We start from the raw sequence: 25,913 nt of genomic DNA, 5'->3' as shown, positions 1-25,913 counted from the left end.
TGTGTGAATGATGTATGATGTAAGTTTATATATATATATGTATATATATATACATATATACACACACACTATATATATATACACACACACACATATATATACACACACATAAATATGTTTATAAAACAAGTGAGTATATAAACCTTTAAAAAAGATGGAAACCCAGGACCAGAACCAAGGCTCTGTCAATTCATACTGCACCTGCATGTGGTTAATCAGAAGGGACACATTTCCTTGGTCACGGAGCATAAGATTTGACGGCTCAGTGACCAGGGTTGTGTAACGGCTTCCTTTGAGATTCAAACATTCCATTCTATAGGGATGCTCCTTAAGCAAGAAGGTAAACATCTCAAAACAGCTTCAGGAAGTTTCTAAAACTGACCAGATCTGATCACCCTCCCCGACAAAGTCAACAAAACAGTCAGCTGCTAAGAAGACTCTGAGATCAGATCAGTTGTCAAAAGAAGCAAAACCAGCCAAGCTGCCTAGAAGAGGTCTAGAGCAACCGAGACACTCCTAAAGACACCTCCAGCCTGTGTGCCTGCAGGCCTTGCATTGTGCTCCACCGTCTGAGGTTTTGTGGGCTGTCGTTCATGCAGGTATGAACTTTGGTGTGGTGATGTGTATAGAGAGAATATCTTCTGCAGTGTGTGGATGCATCACCTGTCAATTAAAAAGCCCGTGGCCTATAGCTTATGCAGGAAATTGGGGGTGGGGCATCTGGGAGGCAGAAAAGATTCTGGGAGTGTGGGGCTGAGGAAGAATGCCCTAACTTCTACAGATGCAGCTGTCTTGGAGTCATTTCTGTCCCCATAACCCGTCACCCACATTTCCTGTAAGTAGGCGACAACACTCATTGCTTTACCAGGTTGGACTTTGGTGGCTTCCTTACTGTGGTTCTGTGGTGAGCCTCCTATCTGGGGTAAGTAGATATTTCTGTAATGTCTACAGGAAAATCTTTGTCACACAACAGTGTTTCTGCCTTAGAACCTGTTTCACCACCTGCTAGATGCTATGTGCACTGCCAATAGAATGTGGGACAAGTGTGCCTTTCCACAGGGTTACCTTATAACTACTAACAGAGATGATTAATAATAAAGATATTACTGTGTTAGCGTCTTATCACTGTTCGACAGCCATCTATACTCAGGACATAACACCTGCAATAATAAGCACAAATTTATTCTTTGCATGCATGTGTGGGCCTGTGCACTGAGACTTTCCACAGAGGTCTCTGGCCCAGCCTGGTGCAAGAGTTCCAGTGAAGGGAAGCGAGTGCGGGCAGGGAGGGAAAGTCGCTTCCAAGGCTTCTGCTGCTGCAGTTGGCTCCACCTCTGCCTCTGCCATGCCTTCCAGGTTACTCGGTAACTCTGCACTGCCCTGCACAAGGTAGGGTGGGGCTGAGCTGACCAGAGGTCAACTAGCCAGTGAGGAGTGCAGTGGAGCTTCAGGCAGCTCTTTGGGAGAGCAGATCTCTTCCCAAGTGTTACAGCTCTTAGAACAGAAGGCTTGGACAATGGAGTAATTCTTGAACACCTTTAATCCTTCCAGATAGGATTCTTATATACAGTTTTGGGGTGGGTAAGGGTCTGACAGCAGGTACTTCTCATTGGTTTGGCCTGAGAGCTTTGGGAAAACCTTATTTGCATGTGAGTGGGCTTGGTGCCACATACCTCTCTGTAAGGGGCTGTGGGAGGCTGTAGCTGCAACAGGAGCAGGGGGCCCAGGAGGCATGGCTGAACACTTTCCATCCCATGCAGGCGAAAATCACCACCCACCGGGTCACTGGGGTCCCAGACCTTTGCTTGACCAGGTACCAGCCTGTCTGTGCACAGCCCACTGCCCCACTTTTTCAATTTTCAGAATGAAAAAAATTTGCAATCACCCCTCCCTCCCTCCCTCCCTCCCTCCCTCCCTCCCTCCCTCCCTCCCTCCCTCCCTCCCTCCCTCTTTCCTTTCTTTCTTTCTTTCTTTCTTTCTTTCTTTCTTTCTTTCTTTCTTTCTTTCTTTCTTTCTTTCTTTCTTTCTTTCTCTCTTTCTTCCAGCAAGGTTAGAAAATAGTTCAGGAAGTTAAAACATAGCACGTCAACTGTTGAGCCGTTATCTCCCTTTCACCTCAGCAGCTACTGTTCATCTCTGGTCCACCCTTCCCACCATTTGATTGGGGTCCATTGGATCCAAGCACTAGTGACAATAGCCACAAAAATGCCAATAATAATTTGAACATCATTTCCAAGCACCTGTAACCAGAACTTCAAAGCAGTATCTTCCCAGGCTCCTACAGAGCCTTTAAATTCCTGTGTTGTACAAGGGGGTATGTTGAAGATCACTGGGTACAAGGCAATCACGCTGTGTTTGAATTAGGCCTGAGTCTGTCTGCTTCCACCTGTTGAACTCTGTGAGAGGAGAACGGACACACAGAAGAGCTGCCGCATCCTTCTCATCCTCTGTGTCTCATGAAGCTCATTTAGGAGGAAGAGGCTCATGCGTTGTTCTCCTTAAACATTCGAGTAGCTGCCCGCCCGCGTAGTTGCTGATTGACTGCTTTTCATTAGAGTGTTATTTCTCAACACTTCAGCCATGCAACCAAACCATACTCAGCAATCAGCATATTCAGGAGCCCACTGGCAGAGACACATGGATACTGCCATGGTGACTGGTTATTTGATTGCTCAGCTAATGTGCTTTGAAGCAGTAGGTGAGGAGACAGCAGAGGGGGCTGAGGAGATGGCTCAGTGGGTATGGTGCTTGCTTCCCAAACATAATGGACCAGAGTTTGGATCCCTATCCAGGGACTGATGTAAAACCCAGCTAGATGTGGTGACTCTGAGAAGCAGGGACAGGGGATCACGGGACAGCTAGCTGTCTTGACTAGGTGAGTTGGTGAGCTTCCAGTTTAGCAAGAGACCATAAGAGTGAGCACTGGACTCTAGACATCAACTTGTGGTCTCCAAACACCCACAGGCACTCATGCATGCACATGAGCACACACATGCATCTCTGTGCACACCAACACTCATCTATACACTTACATGCATGTGAAAAAAAGACAGCAGAAAGCATGGACGAGACTAGATGTGGAGGCTGGGTGCTCTTTCATCTTGCTCAACATACTATTTCATTTTAGCTTTTATGTTGTCTCGACAAATGAGTCTGCAAGAGAAAAATGACAGAAGCAGACATGAACTGTAAATTTAGAACATGTGAAAGCACGCAGGGTGATTATGTTGCTATCCATCACGACGGCTGACGTCTACGATGACGATCCTGTCATTATATTCTACTGAAATGCCCTGTTTAAGACGGTGAGGAAATTTGAACTGTATTTCAGAATACTTTAATCACAAATTAGGCCGAGTAACAAACATTTTATGATCGTGAAGTCAAATACTGGAAATCCATCACTCAGAGAGACACTTTCTCTAATGGCTTTGTGGGGCTGTGGTTGAGCGAATCGAAGCCGCTAACAGCTGGTGTTTAATTGACTTGCAGAGCCTTTAGGAGCTGTTTCGCCTAGCCTGTCATTCTTTGCTGCTTAGTGGGTTTGATGGTATGTCCCTATCTGCCTTCTCTAGGGTAGTCTCTGGAACTTGAGTCGGTTTATGCCCGTGAATCCCAGAGCTGTAGGGTTTTACCTCCCATAGCAAGAGTGTGGTATCAGTGTAGATCTCGAAAGGATCTGCTTCTTTATTCACTTAAAAAAGATTTTATTTTTGTTATTTTTAGTGTGTGTTGCCCAAGAATCCAGAAGAAGGCTTTGATTCCTAGCTCTGGAATTACAAGTGGCTGTGACCTGCCTGATGTGTGTGCTGGGAACCCCAACTAGGGTCCTCTGTAAGAGCAGCAAATGCTCTTAACCCCTAAGCCGTCTCTCCAGCACCCCCCCCCCTTCTTACTTTAAAAGCTGGATATTAACTCTTCGTTTCAACAGATCACTAGCTTCATGTGGCTTGTAGAATCTGACTCCACCATCTTGCTGCACAGGTGGACACATGACCTGGCTTGGCCAGAGCATCCCATTCAAGTGACTTGTTCACTGTTTGATTCAAGTCTTAGCCTTTTTTTTTTTTTAATCGTCAGAAAAACAGAACCCATCTTCCTGCTGGGATTTCTAGCTGTAAGGATGACATCAGCCTGGCTCTGGAGGTCCTCTTTGATACACACAGAGAGAGGCTCTCTGAGAATAAAGACAGCACAGAAGGGAGCCTCGGGAAGAAATTCGATGACATAATGGAATTATCTGGTAAACATTTACCCTGTGGAGTCAGGTAGGGTTGAACACAGCCCTGTAGACTTTGTGGGAGCTGATGCTGCTATGGTCAATACTTTATTATATAAACAACTGTGAGTGGCTGTCTGGCAGTTTCAAACAACGGGGACCTTATTTCAGGTGCACCCTGTGGTTTTCTTCTCTTATACATTAAATAATTCTAAGTTTGCAGAGTAAGACGAAATAAAATTTAAGTATGTACAAAAACCACACAGCCCACTAGTCACTCCATACTTAGGGACTTCAACAGCAAGCTGGCTGTCAGGTTCTTGTTCGATCTGGGTCTGTTTCTCCCTTACTGAGAAGGCAGGGAGCCCCAGTCTTTGGAAGCAGAGGTCCAGAAGAAGGAAAGGGGCTCTGCCCTGTTACGCTCTGGAGCTGTGTAGGAGCACACGGGGAAGACAGCAGATCTCACAAGAGTTCGCAAGGAGACCAGACCACAGTGAGAGCTCAGAAAAGCTGATTTTGGTCCTGGTTCAGGACCATCTGGAGGAACAGCTGTGGAAGACAAGGACATGTTTATCTCTTCTGAGAGGAAATGTGGAGAATAGGCAGGGCGTGCAGAGAGCACCGCCCGGCAAAATAGAGGCCTGTTCCCATCATCCAAACGGGGTGGAAGGGAGCTGAAGCAAAACACAGCTTGTTTTGAAATCAAATAGCTGAAAGGGTTGCGAATTTGAGGGGGTAGGAAAGAGAGCCCAGACCATGTCGACCATTAGCCTTGGTGTTCCTGGACAAGGGTAGTAGCAAGGCTCAAGAGTGTGTCAGGGTCTGACTGCAGTCCCTCTACTCTGCAAACCTGGGTTTTCCCTGAGTCCTGGAAGGGCTGACCCTTGTGTTTGGTTTGGGATGTGGTGTTTCTGATGACCTGAATAAGTCACTATAATTTACTATATCTTGCACAAGCAAGTTGTGACCTTTCTCCTTTTCCCTCTGCTTTGGCAAGGTTGGAAAGGTCGCACTGTGAGCTTCTTCACAAATGGATTCAGTAGCTTGGCTTCAGTTGTCTAAATTTATGACCATTGTAAAATAGTTTTTTTTTTTAAGCGACTGCTTTATAGTACTCAAAAATGAGGGAAAAAAACAATTTTAGCAGTTTTGCTCTTTGAAGAAAATGATAGAAATAATGGTTATAATTTAATGGTCAAAATTCTGAAGGGTCATTTTCATTCTCACAGGTATGATGTCAAGGCCTCCTTGCTGGGTTTTCTGATGATGGCGAAGCATAACGGAGCTTCAAGGTACAGATGAAATAGAAGCCAGTTATTCTGTGCAAGGCATAGTCTATGGGTTCTTAGCATTCATTTGCTAGCTGTCTCTCAGGAGGAGACATTACGAGAGGTCACGTCTGAACAAAGACTGACGTTGGAGGGCGTGAGGCCAGGTGCATGCTCAGGAGAACAAACGGCCTTCGCAAAGCATGGTTTGCTTTATAGAAAACTGCTTCTAGACAAACACGCTTGAGTGATTTCACAGCAGCAGGCCGCCTTTATGTAAATACCGAACCCTGGGACTCAAAAAAACAAACTCAAAGGAAAACATGATTAATCAGCTTGAATTTACCCACTCCCCTCAACATTCTAAAAGGACAAACAGATCAACACGGAGGAATGCATTCAAACCAGGACAACAAGCACAACAGAGTTTCATGTTGTCCTTGATAAAACCCTTTGGTTTGTTTGTTCCAGTGCTGGGATGAACATTACATGGGAGAATGGTCAAACAGCCACACAGTCTTCTAACTGCCTTTCCTGTAAGATGTTGCCTGTTCAGCTTCTGACTGAGTCATCACACAGGCTGTATCCTTTCCTTAGGTGGACATAGGCATCAAGACATGCCTGACTTAGAGACCAGCTTGCCTGCTAGTGTGCAAAGCTTGTTTGGAAAAGACTCTTAGCCTGGTGTCTCACAGTAAGTAAATCTCACACTGCGAAGGAGGAGTTAACCCAAGTCTGAAGCATTTGCCTCAAGTAGGCAGAGAATTAGAGAGAATAATTCTTGTTCCTCCATTTGCTGCCATTCTCTTCACTGAACGTCTAGTGCAGCCCAAGTCTGCACAAACAGAGCCATTCTGAGAGTCAGGTGACAAGCCACAGGCTCCTGTGGGATAGACAGCCAGCCCCTCACATCCCAGCCAGCAGAAGAAAGAGCCTTTGGCTCCATTTCTCAGTGGCCCACCATATTTTCTTCTTTCTATAGATGGTTTTGCGTCTATGCAAAAATTCTTATTGCCAAATAGGGAAGGAAAGGGTAACTTTCAGGTATTAAAGAATTTAACTGTTCTCCTAGGGGTAATGGACCGTAATGCTAATGCATCGAGGTGGCCAATGTTAATTACATCTCTCTTGAGGGTCTCTTCTACATCTTTAATAGCACCAAAGACTGTATTTAATTACAATTGTTAATGCCAAAGGTGTTTCGCACACTACTCTCATAAATAGGTATAATTGCATAAGGAAGAACTTTTCATGTGTACTTACAACAAATCAAACCCATATTGAAAAAAATAAAACTCCTTAATAAAAATAGTTACATAAAAAAGAATTTCTCATTGTGCTGAGAAAAGTTTCAAGAGCAGCGTTTATATGTCTTGGGACTGTCAGAGACTGAGGAGCTCATGTGTGTGGAGCGATGCTCACAGTTAAAACGTAAGTATTCTAGCTGGCTGTTGGACTGCTATGGGGAACCTGGTGGTCTATTTGAGAAATAGATGTAAATGAGATTTTGAAAACAATTGCAGAACAATCTTTCAGAGAATTTTAGTTATGGTTTTTAGCATGTGTGATCGGAGATAATTAGCTACTTGCCCAATCCAAATAACTAGTTTCTTGAAAAATTAAGTCTGTAGAATATACGTATACCACCTAAAAACATTATAAACATCAATGGGAATGTTTAAAATTATATCATTGACCCACCACATTCTCTCTTTATGAAGTTAAGCGATTTTCATTTTGCTGAATTCTTTCCTAAGTCTGTCTCTATGTTTGTAGTGAAGGAGTCTGGGGAATTTCACCACAAACTATGGCACCATGGTACACTGGTGATTCAAATGAAAGGCCCGGAAAAGCTGTCAGATGCTAGAGGCTTCGCTGGGGCAGAACATGATTCTGCCCTGTTTGCACTCTGACATCTTTCTCTAAATAAATGGACCATTTATGATCTCCCAGAAATGTCAATTCGTCAGTCCATTCTCCTCTTCTCCTAGGTACAAGACTCGGAATCCTTGGCAAGTAATGACATCATGTAGTTGACTCCATGCACATAAGAAATTTGCGAGTGTTTTATCCAAATAATTTGGCTTGTCCAGTTCATTCCAGACAAACTAGAGAAGGGGTGGAGGAAGGAAGGGGCATTCCTTTGCCCCACCAATGACATTTTGAATAGTTTTAATTATATAATATGAATTTATAAGATATGTGCATGCATTAGTCAGCTTTCTGTTAATGTGGCAAAACACTTGACATAAACAACTTATTAAGGGAGAAAAGCTTATCTGTAATTTCACTCTGTGATTCCTTGGCTCTGCCAGGTTGGGCCTGTGGCAGTGCAGTATGTCATGGTGGGAGCGTGTGACAGAGGAGGCCTGTGCATATCGTGGTATGTGGGAAGCAAAGAGAGAGACAGGAAGGGGCACGGGCCCAGCATCCCCTTGACGGGCATGTATACAGTTATCTACATTCCTCCGGGTAGACCTCATCCTCAGAGTTCCCACTACCTCTCAATTTCACAGCAGTCCGGGCACCAAGCCTTTAATACACGATTCCTTAGGTACTCATTTACGATCCTATCACGGGTCTGTGGCCTCATACACGTCATTCACGTGGGCGCCTGCTGTCGCCTGCACTGCAGGCTGCTGTGCGTCCTTGTTGGTTTTCACGCAGTGCTGTCACCGTTGTGGGATTGCCAGATGCTTCCATCTATAACTGCAAAGCAAACACAGGTTTAGCGATAGTTAAATTTTTTTGTTAGACACTAACTGTGCACTTTGAAATTCAACTTTAAACCCACATTTATGGCCATACATAGGCAGTGTAGTTTTATAAACAGAGGTCATGTGACAACATCTAGCCCTGAACAGGAAATTCTTTCCTCTCCTGTCCACTCTGCCTTACACTGAAGGATTTCTTGTTGGTGACCCGATTCCTGAGTTTTCATCTTCAATGGCTCAAAGGAGGGACCAGGGAGGATGGCTTAGTGGTCAAGGGCACTGGCTGTTGTTCTTCCACAGGATCCAGGTTTGAGTTCTAGCACCCAGAGGCCTCACAACTGGCTGTCACTCCAGCTCCAGGAGATCTGCCATCCTCTTCTGTCCTCTGTGAGCACTGAGTATGTCTCATGCACAGGCACATGTGCAGGCAAAATACCCTTGCACACAAAATAAAACCAAAACTCAAATAAGAAAAAAATGAGGGAAAACCAACCCAACAGGTTAACGGAGAAAACACCACAGAACCACACTCTGCTTCTCGCTTTCATCATTCACAGAGTCCACTTGTTTCTTTGCTTCCTCTCTCGATGTCTTTGCATGCTTATTGCTAACATATATGTGTGTTTGTATATTATATAACACACATACAAGCATATATGCAGTGCTTAGTATTAAGCACGGTACTGTTTTATAGATTTTTATGCTTTTAATTGGTCTAGGGCTTCAACAAAGGCAGCCCCTTTGCGCAGTGAGGAAATAGGCCATGGAGACTGAGAACACTCTTAGCATCTTATGCTTCGTAGCTTTGCTCTAGGAGTAGAGTTTGGGCTCAGTCAGATGCTCTGACTTCTCTGCTGTTATGATGGGTAGGTCAGCCGCCTGGTGGTGAGAAGTTCAATCAAGACCCCATGGAGATCTTGTCTAGATGTCTGAGTTAGGGTCTTACTGCGCTGTGAACAGACACCATGACCAAGGCAAATCTTTTAAGGTCAACATTTAATTGGGGCTGGCTTACAGGTTCAGAGGTTCAGTCCATTATCATCAAGGTAGGATCATGGCAGCATCCAGGCAGGCATGGTGCAGGCAGAGCTGAGAGATCTCTATTTTCCTCTGAAGGCTTCTAGTGGAAGACTGGTTTCCAGGCAGCTAGGATGAGGGTCTTAAAGCCAATTCCCCCAGTGACACATAACTTCTCTAACAAGGCCACACCTCCAAACATTGCCACTCCCTGGGACAAGCATATATAAACCATCACACCAGGGATTTGGATTTCAACGTTCGTCAATTTGCTCAAGATGTTTCATCTCACCTAGAGTTATGATTTTGCTGACTATAGTTACACGGAAGCTGTGAACCCACCTATCCACGGCTTGGGCTTCACCATCTGTTCAAGGAGTGCTATTCTCTCATAGAGGATGTGATATGTGTGTTGTGGAAAATGGTTGCAAGTAAGGTGTGGTCCTCTCCATTGGGATGAGCTAAAGCTTTATGGAGAAGGAGACACAGATATTCTTGTCACGTTACAGCAGGTAATGAAGCTCTTCCAACACAGTGGCCTGTCAGATCACAGAGCCATAACATGCTGTGCCCTGAACGAAGAGTAAGTGTGGCAGAGAGAGACCTGTGGATCTTTCCTCCCAGAGAGGAGTATGATACTTGTACTGCAGCCAGCTGGTCCAGACTCTTTGAAGAAACATTTCAGTTCAGCTTGCCGGGAGGTAGGCATAGGGGAATAAAGGGAGTGGGAGAAAGCCTGCATCCCACCAGAGTTCTGGTGCTCTGGGCGGGCGGATGTGGAAGACTGCTGCATGCTTTCCATGTGGCCCAGGGTGGGTGTCTGGCTGTGGGAGGCTATGGACCCAGCCCATGGGGGTGGACAAGGGGCAGTCCTAGGTACCAGGTTCTCAGCCTTGGGCATCCCAGACACCGCTGGACACCTTGGAAGAGCTGAGAACAAAATAGGGGCCCTGCGGGAGGCTTGGTCATCCCCAGGGCTGAAGGGAGGAGGGGCCATCAAGAGAGGGGACGCTGGGTGGTTCTCATACAGGCGAGAGTCTTTGGTCTGGTCCATGGCTGGAGCACAGGAAGGCTTTCTGGTGGGAGGTTAGATGAGGCTCTTTCGGGGAAAGCCTATTTATTCCATCATTCAAGTATGACAGGCCTTGATGAGCAGAGACAGTCTATGGTTTTAGAACTTTATTGTAGAAAGGCAGAGACAAAGAGAGAAGGTAAAAAGAGGGAGAGAGGCTGGCCATGGCCATGTGGAGAGAGGGGGGATGGGAGAGAGAGAAGGAGGGCTAGAGATGAGAGTAAGAAAGGTCAGAGCTTAAAGAGAGAAAGGAGGGGCCAAGCAGCCCCTTTTATAGTGGGCTAGGCTATCCTGTTGTTGCAGGGTAGCTGTGGGGAGGAGCATACCCAGCTATAGTCAGGTAACTGTGGGTGTGAAGTCTAGCCAGAATGCCAGAAGCTTGGACTTTATGTGAGTGATAGTCACACACCTCTCCTGCGGGGGACTATGGGGCGGTAACTTCCACAGGAGCCAGGGGTCTAGGAAACATGATCCAATACCTTCCGTCCCATGTAGGTAGAAATCACCACCCATTGGGTCCCTGGGGTTCCAGACCTATGCTTGACTGGAGACCAGGCTGTCTGTGCACAGACCACTGCCCCACACAGTTTCCCATGATATGGGCAAAACCAAACAAAACAAAAACCAAAACCAAACAAACAAAAAACAAAACAAAAACCCAAGCCAAAAAACCAACCATGAAAACCAACCAACAAACAATCAAACAACAAACAAAGTAAGAATTCAGCCCCTAAAAGAATGCCAAACCATGGTGGTGACTTATTCCGCACAGGCAAGCTATGAAAGGGTCTGCCCCACAGGCATATTCACGTCAAGGACTAGAACTGGCCAGCTTCAATCACTGAGCATGGACAGACTGTGCGCCAGGCTTTTCCTAGGTTATGTCCTTTCTTTAAGACATCATTCTGGTACTTCTTTTGTGGATAAAAGCAGGTGCCATGTATCTCTGCCAAGTCTGTTGAGCTCTCTGGAGGTAAGGGCACCGACTGGAAAAACTTTCCGAATTAGGAGTCAGCTGTGCTTCTCTTTCAAGAGATATCAGATGGAAGAAGTCTGATCAGAGATTCTTACCCTCTGTGCTAGAAGGAAAATCAATCTAACTGGAAATGAAAATGCAGATTTCTTTAAAACACCCCCACGGTCTTCTGAATTTGCATATTCCTAATTCCGGTTTCGACTCTTTCCCATTTTTGTTTTTGTTGATGAAAGAAAAAAGAAAAGAAAAGAAAAGAAAAAATGTCTAAACTAGCATCCGACTAAGTGCTTTGGTCATCTAGCCCTCTCTGCGTCAAAAATGGGAAAGGTCATGCTTTCACAGTTTAATTCTAAGTAGTGGGAAATCTTTAGCCTGAATACAGATATTAGAGTGTATTTTACAACCCCAGAAACACCCCATGGAATTATGGTACACACAGCAGTACCCCCTCAAGACTGTGTGCGCTCAGGGTGAAGGAATCACCGCCATTAGCCTCATGGTGTCGGCCTCATAGGAAGCAATCTTAGAACACACGTGGTTTTTTCTACTGATTTATTTAATATTCACAGTGAATCATTGTGCTGATCAGTTTTAACTGTCAGCCCGACACAGCCTAGAATTAGCTGAAAAGGGATTCAGTTGAGGAGTTGTTTAAGTCAGGTCGGCCTGTGGGCATGTCTGAGGGGGAATCGTCTTGATTGTTAATTGAGGTGGGAAGATCCACCTTGGATGTGGGCAGCACAGTTTCGTGGACTGAGCTGTGCACTATAAAAGAGAGACGCAAACTCTCTGGATGGAAGAGCAGCACCAGGCAGCTGGGGGCACAGGCCTTGTTCTCTGCTCTTCACTGTGGAGGCGATGGGACCCACTGCTTGCGTTTCTACCTTGTTTTCCCTGACTGGAAGAACTGCAACTCGGAATTGATAGCCAAATGATTCCTTATATCCTCTGGGTTGCTTTTGGTCAGGATGTTTTGTCATAGCAACAGAAATGAAACCAGAACGACCATCCGTCTGACATACTACTCAGGGAGTGGGAACACACTGGGTTCCAGGGTTGGGCACGGGAGCCGGCAAGATAGAAGACAAGGAATACTATGCTCCTTTTTAATTGATTAGTTATTGGTGGGCAGCATCCAAAATGCAACCAAACACTTGAGTGTGTAACGCTGCATTACTGCCAAGTGTGACAGACAGACAGACACCCCACAGTGGTCTTGAGGTAACTTGTCGACATCTTCTCTACCACAGACAGCAGCAGGGATGTGGGAACCTGGGGGAGGTAAGGAGGAGGCCACTTCTCTCAGTGTGTTCGCTAAAGACTTCAACTTTGATGGTTTGGAGTAAGAGTGAGTGAGAGGCGTCTGGTGACCAAGTGTTTCACATACAAGCACAACTTCTCTTTCCCCTCAGTCTTCTTCATGGAGGCATCCATATTTTGTTATATGCGTATCTTTACTCAACACAGGGACAGCTCCTTTTAACGTTTTCTTTCTGTTTATAGCCTGTCTGATTCAGACCCCAAACCCTGGCTTCTCTGTAGAAAGAGGAGCCTAACTACAGAGGAGGAAAAAAAAAATCCTCTTTATTGACCTTGTTGTAAAATTAAGTGAAATACATGCAATAAGTAAAAAGGTGCACTGGATTAGGAATTCATGTGGCATAAATGACGGGTATTATCTGGGGGAAGTGGTCATAGAGTCTTGCTAGATATTCTAGGCTGGCCTTGAACTTGCAATTCCCTTTGCCTTTACATTCTAGGTGTTGGGCTATATCTCCATCAGAGCATGTGCTTATTAATAAAGAGACTGTGGGGAAACCGTTTAACCACTCTTTGGTGTGGGATGCCTTATTTATAAAGCCAAGGATATTTGGTTAGGTAACCCCTATGCTTCCTACTAGTGGTGTCCATCACGATGTAGCTATTGAACACATCCTCTAAATATCAGGACCATGTGATAGCTAGAATTACACAGTCTCAGCCTTTAAGAGTTTACAGTCCGATCAGTATGAAGATAAGGGTAATCCCACTTAGCTGTTAGGAAAAGCAGATATAACCATGCCATTGATAACTTTCCATTCTCATCCTGCTATATGCTGTGCAAAGAGCTGTGCCCCTCTCTCTTCTGAGCCCTCTTTCATGGCTTCTCAGTCACCTCATCCCCACATTTCCCCCTTGTCTTACACAAGTGCCTCTTCACTCTTTGCTATCCGTGCTAACCGTCTCTGCTCCTTGACCTTGGCTCTCTTCTGTCTTTGCACACGTTCCCTATGGCCTCAGTGGTCTGTCTCAGTGTTGTCTGGGTTCTTCTGGTCCCCACACCTCTACTCTTCATTTGATCTCTGGTTTATATTTCTGTCTACCACCCACTCGATTGGTATGCTGGTGTTGTTCGCTGACTTTAACTTCCGCACATCTCACTCTTTGATATTCCCCTTTGTCCTCTCCAGTCTCCTTAGAAAAGAACACAGCTTTCCATTTATCTGGCCTTAGTAATTTTCCTATCAATATACACACACTTTCATATCTTTAAAGAGATTAACATTTTCCTCTGTCATGAACACACTGAGACATTTGTTCTCAGGTATTGTGGAGCATTGGGCTATACACAGACAGTCTGGTCTCCAGTTGAGCTGAGCTCAGAACCCCGGGACCCGGTGGTGATAATTCACCTACATGGGACGGAAGGAGTTCTCTCATGTCTCCTGGAACTCTGGCTCCTGTTGAAGTTACTGCCCCCTCAGCCCCCACAAGAGAAGCATGGTTAGTAGTCACATAGGCAATGTCCCAAGCTTCTGACCTTCATGATAAACTTCTCCCCAGTTACCTAGCAACAGAAAAGATAGCAGCACAGCATAAGAAGGGCTGTTTGGCCCTTTCTCATGTTCTTGCTCTTACTCCCCTTTCTCTCCTCTCTCCTCTCCTCTCACTCTTACTTTCTAGCCTTTCCACTTTCTCTCTTTTCCCCTTTCTCTCCTCCTGGCCATGGCTGGTCTCTCTCTTTTTCTACCTTCTCTCTTTTCCCCTGCCTTTCTATAATAAAGCTCTAAAACCATAGACTGTCTCTGCTCATCAAAGCTTGCTGTGCTTGGATGATGGGACAGGCTTTCTCCTAATGAGCCGCTTCTAATCTCCCAATGGAAGGCTTCCCTGTGCTCCAGTAAAGATCCAGACTAAGGACTCTTGCCTGCGTGGGAACCTCTCTCCCTATGCCCTCTGTCCTGTAACCCTGGGGCCCCCTTGTTTCAGGGGTGGCCCCTTGTCCACCCCCCGTCAAGTGGGTTCAGTGGCTTAGATGCCCACCCAGGGCTGAGAGGAAAGCATCTGGCAGCCCTCCCACATCTGCCTGCCCAGAGCATAGGAGGAACTCTGGTTGGACTTGGGCTATCCTCCCTTCCCCTCACCCCCTTTAGTTCCCACAAGGTCTTTATGTTTTCACTGCCTTTTTTTTCTGTTGTTGTTGTTCCAAATTCTAGATTTGAATCAGAAGCCACCATTGAGCAGGTGGCTTCTAGTCACTGAGGTAATGAGATTAGTAAATGAAGGAAAAAAGGCACTTCTACTAATAAATTCATGATTTAAAAGGGTGACAAGCAGCATGTGTTGTATATTTGAATGAATGCAGCATTATAAACTAGTCCTCTGAGGTTTTATTCATAGTAGCGTGAATGCACACAACATACTAGGGAAGAGGTGGAGAGCTAAGCACCTAAGCCAGGAGCTAAGGACTTTGCTTCAGCCCACCCCCAACGGCAGTCCTGGAAATGGAATCTCAAGGACTACAGCATCCACCCCACATTCCTTTGGAAAATAGTTTGTATTTTGAGATGATGTCAAACTGAGGTTCCTAGCCTGGTCTTGATGGTGCTCTTTAACCGGCTGAGCTTGTGGTTCTCTGGCCTCAGCTTCCAGTAGCGGGGTCACAGGCCTCAATAATCCAGCTTGACTCAGCTGTTGTGAAAGACAAAGTCTTATATGAGAAGGCCATCTGTGTGCCATCTGCGATGACATGAGACAACGGAAATGGGATCCATAAGGGTGACTGATTCTTGGGACATTATATTATGAGTCACAGCAACTAATGTTGAAGTCATTTTTTTTTAAATTAATTATGAAAACAACTGGTCCTGGTGGTTCTGCACAACCAAGATAATTTAGTTCTAAGAGTTCTCTTTTGTTTGGGTCATGAGAGACAGATTAAGCCTCCAGGTTGGGTATGGTAGGAGGTACCATCTTTTAATTAAAAGAAGTTTGCATAAGTGTTCAGGAGGAGTACAGAAGACCCCTTACTTAGGATATCTTGATGGCGTGATGGTTTCCCTGTCCTTCGGACGGGGAGAAGTACCTTTACATAACTGTCTATTGACTCTCAGCACAGTTTCAATGGTGTGAGGTTAATATGGTTTTGTTGTTGTTGTTGTTATTCTGCAGGGCTTTTATTTTATGAATTAATTAGTTAATGAATTAATTTGAAGTCTGTGACAGTTTGTATATGCTTGGCCTAGGAAGTCTCATTATTAGAATTTGTGACCCAGTTGGAGTAGGTGTAGCCTTGATGGAGTAGGCATGTCACTGTGGGTGTGGGCTTTAAGATGCTCATCCTAGCTGCCTGGAAACCAGTATTCTGCTAGCAGCCTTCAGATGAAGATGTAGAACTCTTAGCTCCTTCTGCACCTTGCCTGCCTGGATGCTGCCATGTTCCCACCGTGATGATAATGAATTGAACCTTGGAATCTGAAAGTCAGCCTCAATTAAATGTTGTCCTTATAAGAGTTTCCTTGGTCATGGTGTCTGTTCACAGCAATAGAAGCCTAACTAAGACAAGGTCTTTGGAGGAAAAAATTCTATCTTATTTCTACTCATGGGACTTTTATTTCAAGAGATAACTGAGTGATGATACAAAGAGGTTAATGCCATTGAAAGTGTTACTGGTCAGCTAGCCAGAATCCTTTTGCTTTTCTAGATAAGAACTTTAGGGAGGTGAGAAGCCATTCCAATGCTGGCAAATCCAGGTGAGTACCCAATGTCTAGGCTGGACTCACAGACCCAGTGGCTTATGGCTCCTTCTGGTCCTACGATACAAGGCTGACCCTTGTCTGTATTTGATTTTTCACCACTAGCAGCGTGAATAAAGGACAGCAGACAAGGCAGCCTTGGTGACAGTGGCCGAGAACAGTGGAGTCAGAAATGGTCAGGATGAGCGGGGCAGAAGCAAAGAAAATGAGGGATAAGAAGATCTAGAGATGGGCACTCCAGGCTTTGGTTACTGGAGGAGTCCCAGAGAATATCCAAGCCTAAGGACTAAGAATCCTAACACCCTGGACTCAAGAGCTGCGACATTGAACATTCACTGCCTGTGTAAGAGAGCAGCACCAGAAGATGTCACCTACTTTCTTCTGCTTGCTTCTTACTGAAGCCAAAGATGACACCTGTCAGGGCTGCTGTTCTGTAAAACCCACATCGATAAGCCTTCCACCTGGTATCGTAGAGCTGGGCGGTTAATATTTTTTTTAAATTGAAATTTGTTTAGTTTTTACATGGATGAATGTTTTGTCGGCGTGTATGTATGTGTGCCACAGGTATACTTGGTGCCCATGGAGGTCAGAAGAGGGTGACAGATCCCCTGGGACTGGAATGAGGGTTGGGAGCCATTATGTGGATGCTGGGCATCAAACCTATGTCCTCTGCATGAGCAGCAAGTGCTCTAACCACTGGTGAATCTCTCATGTCTCACAGGTTAACATTGATTGTCAGCATGGCGGGATCTAAAGTAATCCAGGAACCGAACCCCTGAGCATTCCTTGAGGGAGTGTCTAGATTGGGCTAATTGATAATAGCACCTCCCACCTCGAAGGTGAGTGGCTCCAGTTTACGGGCTGTGGTTCTGGGCTGCATAGAACCAAGAAGACAAACATTCCTCTGCTTCCTGTGTATCACGCAGTGTCATGACAGCTGCCTCGTGTCCCTGCTGCCATGACAGGCTGTGGCTCTTGGCACTGGAAGTCAAAATAAACCCTTTGCCTATGTTGTTTTAGTCTTAGTAACAACCATGAGAGGCATAACTGATGTAGAGTAAAAAAAAAAAAAAAAAAAAAAAAAGGCCACTGCCTTATAAAACAGGTTTTATGCGGCACGATGCCCTTAACTGCCCATGGGTAGGATGTTCTAGCGGCATTTGAGGCAGGTGAGACTAAGGTGTAATGTTAGGAGGTTTTTGATGTGACATTTCCAATTTACATTGGGTTGATTGGTGTGTAATCTCATCCCGGCTACAAAGCATCTGTACAGGGAGATTTGTTTTCCATTGAGCCATCATAGTCGAGGAGCAACTCTGAAGTCTGAGAAGGCTCTCTTCCATAGCCAGTGGCAGTTTGGCTTAATTCTTGCAGGAACACAAATATGTGAAAGGCAGTGTCTGACGGTCGGTGGTGCAGAAGGATCTAGCATCAGTCTGGGACATCACCTCTGTACCCTTGGTGCTCACACTGCTGAGGATGCTCATGGTACCTGAGGCCCTCACACTGCTGCACACCCTTATGGATGCCTTTAGCAGGCACAACCTTACCTCACAAGTACCCTAGGCAGCTGGGCAGGTCTCAAGTCCCCATAGTAACAATTTGTAGCTTCAACATGAGACAGCTTCCAAATAACTGGAGCTATCTATCTGTCTATCTATCTATCTATCTATCTATCTATCTATCTATCTATCTATGATCTATCTATCTATCTATCTATCTATCTATCTATCTATCTATCTATCCATCCATATATATTGATATCTCATCTGTCTGTCTATCTATCACTTATCTATGTATCCATCCATATATCGATATCTCATCTGTCTATCTATCTATCTATCCATCCATATATTTATATCTCATCAATCAATCAATCAATCAATCAATCTATCTATCTATCCATCTATCTATCACTTATCTATCTATCTATCTGTCTATTCATCCATATATTGATATCTCATCTATCTATCTATTTATCTATCACTCATCTATCTGTCTCTCTATCCATCCATATATTGATATCTCATCTATCTATCTATCTATCTATCTATCTATCACTTATCTATCTATCTATCTATCTATCTATCTATCTATCTATCTATCTATCTATCCATCTATCCATCTATCTCTCTATCTATCTCATAACATGTATGTTTTATGACCGATTATGGAGTAGTGATGTCCTAATCTGGCATCTTCTCAGTGTTTTGGCCTTGGGTGATAGAGGCATTGTCAGCTCTACAGATTGGAATTTGGAATTTGGAAGCTTCAGGATTCAGTGTTGGTAGTAATATTAATTGCTTGTCTAATTCAGACAAAACCAATTTAATTTTTCTTGTCAGCTTAACTTTACAGAAACAGCTTACATCTTTCTGGGGGGGGGGTCCATATGACTTTTCAGGGCAGTAAAGCACCATCTCTAAGGCAGATAACATTGTATGTGAGGAACAAGCCAGCTCTTCACATCCTTTCCATTTTATATTCACTCGATAGTCCTCTGCAACAATAGGGTAAGTGAGGGAGAGAGTGTATGTGACTCAACAGGGAGCCATCACAAGGAAACTAAGACTGTAAGAAACAGCTAAACTGGAGTGATTTCTACTGTAGGCTTGGTAGAGGATGGAGAGTTGAGAATAAATAAGATAGAGATAAAAGAGTTTAATAGAACAGTAATAATCGGGAGGAGCTCAGCTAGGCTGGTTCATCAAGTTAACCTCCCTGCAACCTTGTGTCCTGGGTACCAGGGGGCCCTTCTCGTATGGAACTTTATGACCAGCTTCTGGGAATCGCAGAAAATCGTTCAACTACTTCATAGGGGAATGGAAGGGAAAGTATGCTTTCTCAGATTCCTTTACTGTAAGATTGTCATTGTACCAGGGGTCTTACGTTTGAGTGGTTATAATATATCCAGAACCCAGAACCTACATAAATACTCAGTTGTTGGAAATAAAGATTTTGCTCAAATTCAAATTATGCAAATGTCTTAGGTGGTAATATTGTTGCTGGGCAAGCTCAAGGACCAGAAGTTAGACCCCCAGAGCCCAGGTAACAAGGCTGGGAATGGATGGTGATGAATGTCTGGGATCTGAGCATAGGGAGGTAAAGGCAGGAGGATCCTAGGGGCTGCTGGCCAGGCAGCCTAGCCCAACCAGTGAGCGACCTTGTCTCCAGACAGAAGGCCTCCACACACGTGCACATGTGCATAACACACATGCACACATGTAAGAGCCTATGGAAGATTACAAAATAATATTTAATATAAAACCAGAGTGAGAATCCACCTAAGAACCTAAGAGACATTGACATCAAGTCTGGGAGTAACGGCATGGGTGTGGCTCTCCGTGCTACTTGCAAAACATGTCTCTTTTGATTTCAAACTATCCAAACTCAAAATAAATGACATGAGAGCATATAGTATTCCCCACAGTGCTAACCAACTTTGACATAAACATACACAAGTGTAGGGTTGTGGGTCCTGAGTCAGCTCCACCACAGGGCACAGCAGCATGGGGAGATAGGACGAAGGAAGTTGACTGTGCTTACTCCATACCAGGAGGGTATGGGCCACAGGGAAGCCCTGGGACACTGCTCTGGGGGTGAGAAGGCACAGTCTGAGGCATGGGACAGCGGAGCTGGTTTTGGGGTTCCCAGGCCTGTGAAGAGGCTGGGGCTGTGAGGTTTTCAGGCTCTTGGACACCCAGGTGCTGCTGGAAGTCAAGGAAGAGCTGAGAATAGAATCTGGGTGGGGGGTGGGGAGGATGTTGTCGATCTGGCCTGGGGCTGGAGGGAGGGGAAGGAGGCTCCAGCTGGCCCCATGGTGATTGTCCTTGGCTTTTCTGGTGGGAGGCTTGGGTTTGGGCTTGGTGGTGGTCTTGGTTGGGAGTGCGGAGAGGCCTTCTGTGGGAGACCAGGCAGCTCTATAGGTGAAGGCTTTCTCCATGGCTCTCCACGGATCCCCATGAAAAGAGATAGTTTATGGTTTTAAGGCATTTATTGATATGGCGGAAAGTGAATGTGTAAAACTGTACTCCACTTCTGAAGGTGGGTCTAAGATTAAATACCTTTTGCAGGGAGGAATTTCTGGGAAGGAAAGCTTACTGGCTAAGCTCTCCCGGACTTAAAATGGAGATCTCTGTCTTGAGCCTACGTGACCTGTGGTCACAACTCTTTTCCTATTGTCTTGGTCTGAGATGTTAGAGCTATATGTGGACAGGCTTGGGATGTTGCCCTCATGTGACTTATGGCCACAAATCTATGGGGGCTGCATCTAGTGATAGGGGCCTGGTGCCTGGGAACAGACAAAGTCCCCTTAGGCTCTCTGGGGCTTTTAGCCTTAGCTCAATCGGGAACCAGGCTACCTTTCATGGTCCCACACCCATGAGGTGGGAAGATGCAGGAAAGAGGAGAAAAGGGGGTGGGGTGAGAGGATTGATGTGTGAGGCCTCAGGAGGGCAGTCAGCAAGGAGTGGCTGAGCCCCACTCTAGTCCTTCACTGTGAGCTGAGGCTGGAGTTCTGTTTCATTTTCTCATCTGAGCTCCCTCTTTCTCCCATGCTGGGCAAATTAAATGGCCTTAAAGGAACAACAGATTCTGTCTGTGAAAATAATTAAAACCACTGCTCTTTACTGAGAGTCTAGGAGACACCCACCTCTGTTAATTTTCACAGGAATCAACCCTAAGGTTATTCTGGAAGCTAGGTACTGTAATTTCAAGTAAGTACTTCTCTTTTTTAGATTGGAGTTATTAATCACCTTCTTCTTCCTCTTCCTCCTCCTCTTCCTCCTCGTTCTTCTCCTTCTTCTTCCTCTTCCTCCTCCTCTTCTTGCTCCTCTTCTTCCTTTTCCTCCTTCTCCTCTTCTTCCTCCTCTTCCCTATTCTCCTTCTCTTCTTCCTTCACCACCACCACCATCACCACCACCACCATCATCATTTTGAGACAGGGTTTCACGTAGCCCATGCTGGTCTTCAAGTCACAATGAAGCCAAGGTGGACCTTGAACTTTGAGTCCTCCTACCTTAGCTATGATTTTTGTATTAGGCACCCAGCTCTACATATGCAGGCTTAAAAAATAATCAATACAACATTTTGATTTATTCTTTGGGAATTTAATATGTTCATGCAATGTATTTTGATCATATTTATCCTCTACTTCTCCCCAAGATCCTCAGATTCACCCCTCTTCCCAATCCCTCTCAACCTCATGTCCTTTGGGCGGCTAAGACCGATCTGTGCTGCTCACCTGCTGGGCTGTGACTCACCCATGGGGACCACAACCTGGGTTTCCCTTGAAAGGTTTTCCTGCCTCTGGGACTCAGCTTTTCCTGCAGACATGGGGTTTCCTCTTTGTATTGAAGACAAGGGTGGAAAAGAAAGCGCTGTTCCCAGGGACACACTTTGCAGATCTTACTATCTCCGATTTAGGAAAGAATTCTGAAGTGCCACTCAGTATTCCACCTACCTCTGGCACGAGGAAGATCAGAAGGTTGGGCAACTTGACATGACTTTGACGTGTTAAACACTGAACAGTGCTGCACTGGATGAGAAGTTCTTTGGAAGAAGACCCTGAGAACAGCTATTTTTGCAGGAATCTCTGCACCCAGTGATTCCACATCTGGGGATGATTGTCACTAGGGAAAACGTTGTCAGTTTCTTTTACTTTCATTTATTTTATTTTTTTTTTAATTTTATATGGAGGAAACCCAGAAGTGCCAGAAGCACATAGCTATTGATCAAGTGTTTGCGTTAGTCATTATGATGGCAAAATTGATTTGGACTTTGTAGACTCATTTGTCAAAAAGCTTGGAAATATGATACACTGGTAATTAAAGCAAAGGTGATTACACTTGCCTCCTCGACTAAGAAGAAAGACAATAAGTAGTACCTGCTAATTGAAGTCAGGCTGACTCCCAACTTATGTTCCCATTAGCTTGATTAGATCAAGGAGACTGCGCACACAGCTATTGTAGTTTGATGAAGAACATCGGGATTGTCATGAGGGTAAGGGACGGGGAGTGTGGAGCTAACACAATGAGTCTACAATGAAATACAGAAAAGTTGTAGGTTTAAAAAAGGAAAAATGTGAGTTTTCCAGGAGTCCAAGAAAGTCAAGCAGAATGATCCATATTAGCGGGCTTCCCTGGGGTCGGAAGGGAGCCTTGCGTTTGGCTGAGAGCCAAATTACATATCTTTGTTTCACCAGATGACAACTGAGGTCAAGTTTGGAGTCACCGAACAGTCCGATCCAGACCTTCTGTGAAGCCCTGCCAGCTGATGAGATGTCCCTGGGCCTCTGAGAAAAATGCTGACTATCCCAGGCTTCAGGAGTTTGCTACTAAATCCGCTCACATTAAAACTGGGAGCCAATGTTGAAGGAGTGCTCAAGAGTTCACTTAGAAATTCTCTTGGGTGTTTCTTTAGAAACTCACTTGCACCTCTGTCATCTTCCCCCATTATTTAGGATGAGCCATTAGAAAATTTGAAGTTAACCAACTTATACATTGTACCATGGAATCTTCAAAAAACTGAATTAAATAGAAAATGTGACCTTTTAGAAATTTAAAAAAAAAAACCCAAATACTGTTTGCCATTACAGATTTTTAAAAAAAGCCAAATGATTCTTCCTACCTCCCAAATTCATTGTATTATCTTCTTGCTGTGATAGATAGAATAAGTAGCCAGGATGATCGTAAATGTTTTACGTCTGGGTGCTAATAGATAGAGATTGAATAGAATGTTCTTACTGACAAAAGCCTTGATTTGGCAAATGACACAATATGTAAATAAGGATTTATAACAGAATAATTACATCAATCAATAATTAATCAATAACTTCCAATACCATTGCCTTCTAAGAAATGCTTGCAGGGACCGCAGAGCTAAGAGGTCATTTTGGGAGCATTACCAAACAGATAACATCTTTACTCCTGATTGTGAATTCTGTTCCAATTAGGATGTAAATGGGTTTTCCTGATGAATGGTTAATGTTAGGGAGCTAAGACACCTTGGAAATAACTTCTCAGACGCAATGAGGGCTTTTTATATGCAACTTGCTGTTGGCAGTCCTTAGCATGCTGTCTGAACGTCTTTTTGATTCTACGACATTTTGTCTGTCATTAGCATCTCTCAGGATGGAAATAGCACGCAAAAGGCTTCCTTTGAGGCTTTTAATCCAGGAGCTCTAGATTCAGCCTCAGAATGTTAACTCAGTGGGCCATGGTGCCCAACAGTGTGCCGTCTTCAAGAAAGGCGATCCCAGAAAGCATCATGTACTACAGCTGGCATGATGGAGCTTTTACAATTGAGAGCATCGTCCTCACACTATTCTTGCCGTTATTATTCTAAATACTCAATGAGAGTAATAGGAATCTGGGCTAGCGAGACAGTTCAGTAGCTAATGTGTTCACTAGGTAGGCCTGGCAACCAGAACCCACACAGAACGGAAAGCAGAGGACTAACTGCATGAAGTTGACCTCTGACCCCCACACGTGCAACGCTATGCGCATGCTCCTTCGACACCGTGCGCTTTCACGGAAGAACGATGAATCCATTTCTAAAGAATACTATGAATTAGCACACATGGGTTAGTCTTGCTTTCCCCCCTAAGTTCGAGACACTGTTAAAGTTTCACCTCTGTTTTCTCATCATTTTTCTCACCGTAAGATTGGAAGAGGCTGCCTTGTCTTCATTGTGTAAACAGGATGGTTGAGGTGATGTCAGAGACTGGTGATGGCTATCCACTAGGATGTGGGGTGAAGGTTCATGGTCCTCTGAGTCACTGTTACATCACCACTGTTAGGTACCCAGCTCTTTTTTCTGATTATTTATCCCAATTTGCCGTCTCCAGAATCATCATTTTGTCTTTCTCTCAAAAGCTTCACATGAGACAATCGCTTGTCCCCCACACGTCAGGCAAAAATCAGTTTTGGCTGAACACGTTAATTCAGCTGACACGTGATTGTTAAATGTGTGCTATGCCAAAATAAAAAAAAAATTCTACATCAGATGTTTTTAATAAAAAATGTAAAATGTTCCAACTCTTGAGAAATTGTAGTTTAGTTGGGCCAATACATTTCATATACAACTGTAAGCAGTGGACTTTGAGACAAGTTCTTACAAGAAGTCTGGGAGCATGAGGAAATTCCTAACTTATTTCCAGACAAGAATTATGGACTGGGAAGTGGGAAATCGGGGTCATTAAAAGGGGTCTTTTAAATGGAGTTTTGTGGGAAAAATAAGTTGTATGTGGGTGTTCTCATAAATCTCACAATGTGTAAAGTTTTGCCAAGTTTTCTCCTTAAAGCGGGTGGGTCTTGGAGAAAATCCCCTTAGAGGTGAGAGAGCCAGTATACTCAGAATGACCCATGGAGTCCCTACTCAGTGTCTGGGAGCGCTCACACTCATGTACCTTTGTTCTTTGACCCACAAAATGAGGATGATATCTGCCAGATCCTAGCTAAGCAGGAACGAGCTGCCTATAGGATGACCCTGAAAACTAAAGTGAATTCTCTTGGGACCAGCCATCAGAGCAATAATTGGGACCAACTATATCTTAGCTACCAAGTTATCATTTGACAGGGATGGTGAATGCTAACCAGACTTGTGCATTTCAGAAGCATGGATGTTAGGGAAGGGATAACTACACATTTCAGAACTCGGAGGGAAAACCCTGGGAGCTGCACAAGGCAGTAATAATGATCAGTCAGCTCATTCCGCTGGCTTGGTCCCACATTGCAATAACCAAATAGATCTGCCATCCTTGAGATTTGATAACACAATACCCAGTAACCTGGTAAAAACAAGACACAATGCTTATAGTTAACCAATCAGATTTATATATCAATAAATTCTCAATACACAAGATGCCAATACAATAATTTCAGAGCCAATTGATAATGATAACAGCTGCCCACCTTGATTAGACAAATCATTCCAATATTCTAACCTGTATGATATCATAACAACCTGGGGCTGGTCATAGCCACTCTGATTCACATTTGCCACCATCTTCTTTTCTCCCCGATACCCCAACATGCTCTCTGTCTCTGCAACTCTTAGCTCTGCCTCCCTTTTCCCTGTCCAATCACAGGCCTCCCACTGCCCTCATGTAATCAAACAGGGAAAATCCTGTGACACAGCCTCTTCCTCCTTACCCCCGACCCCATGCTGGCTAACTTTACGTCAACTTGACACAAGCTAGAATCACTGGAAAGGAGGGAGCCTTAATTGAGAAAATGACTCAATAAGATCTGACCATAGGCAAGCATACAGGGTATTTTCTTAATCAGTAATTGATGGGGAAGGGACCAGCCTGTTGTGGAGGTGGTCCTGGGTTCTATAAGGAAGCAGGCTGAGCAAGTAAAGCCATGGAGAGCAAGCCATTAAGCAGCACCCTTCCATGGTCTCTGCTTCAGCTCCTGCCCTTAAGTTCCTGCCCTGTTTGAGTTCCTGACTTCCTTTAAAGATGATATGGAACTATAAGCTGAATAAAATCCTTTCCTCTCCAACTTGCATTTTGGTCATAGTGTTTCATCACAGTATAGAAACTCTAACTAGGACACCCCTTGCTTTCTGGCTACTGTGACACCTTCATGGTTGTAGTATCGACAGTCACTTTGATTCCTTCACTTGGG

At 44.6% G+C, this 25,913-nt stretch overlaps 1 long non-coding RNA gene across 12 annotated transcripts; it reads left to right on the top strand.

The window, feature by feature from the left end:
- The first annotated feature begins 419 nt into the window (after positions 1-419).
- Gm46177 lies at positions 420-24,311 on the top strand. Of its 12 annotated transcripts, none has more exons than XR_003948562.1 (8): positions 420-599; positions 5,449-5,511; positions 5,959-6,069; positions 6,800-6,918; positions 16,230-16,278; positions 16,390-16,763; positions 17,003-17,120; positions 22,484-24,311. It is a non-coding gene; the product is annotated as a predicted gene, 46177 (long non-coding RNA). The 12 variants fall into 12 exon arrangements; XR_003948558.1 differs by having other exon boundaries at positions 16,387-16,763; XR_003948560.1 differs by lacking the exon at positions 6,800-6,918 and adding an exon at positions 869-922 and having other exon boundaries at positions 5,959-6,181; positions 16,387-16,763.
- Positions 24,312-25,913: the final 1,602 nt, after the last annotated feature.

Source organism: Mus musculus, chromosome 1, assembly GCF_000001635.26.
Source record: "Mus musculus strain C57BL/6J chromosome 1, GRCm38.p6 C57BL/6J".
In the NCBI taxonomy this organism is placed as follows: domain Eukaryota; kingdom Metazoa; phylum Chordata; class Mammalia; order Rodentia; family Muridae; genus Mus; species Mus musculus.
Note: the sequence above shows the minus strand (reverse complement) of the source record. Positions and strands in the feature narration are given on the sequence as shown.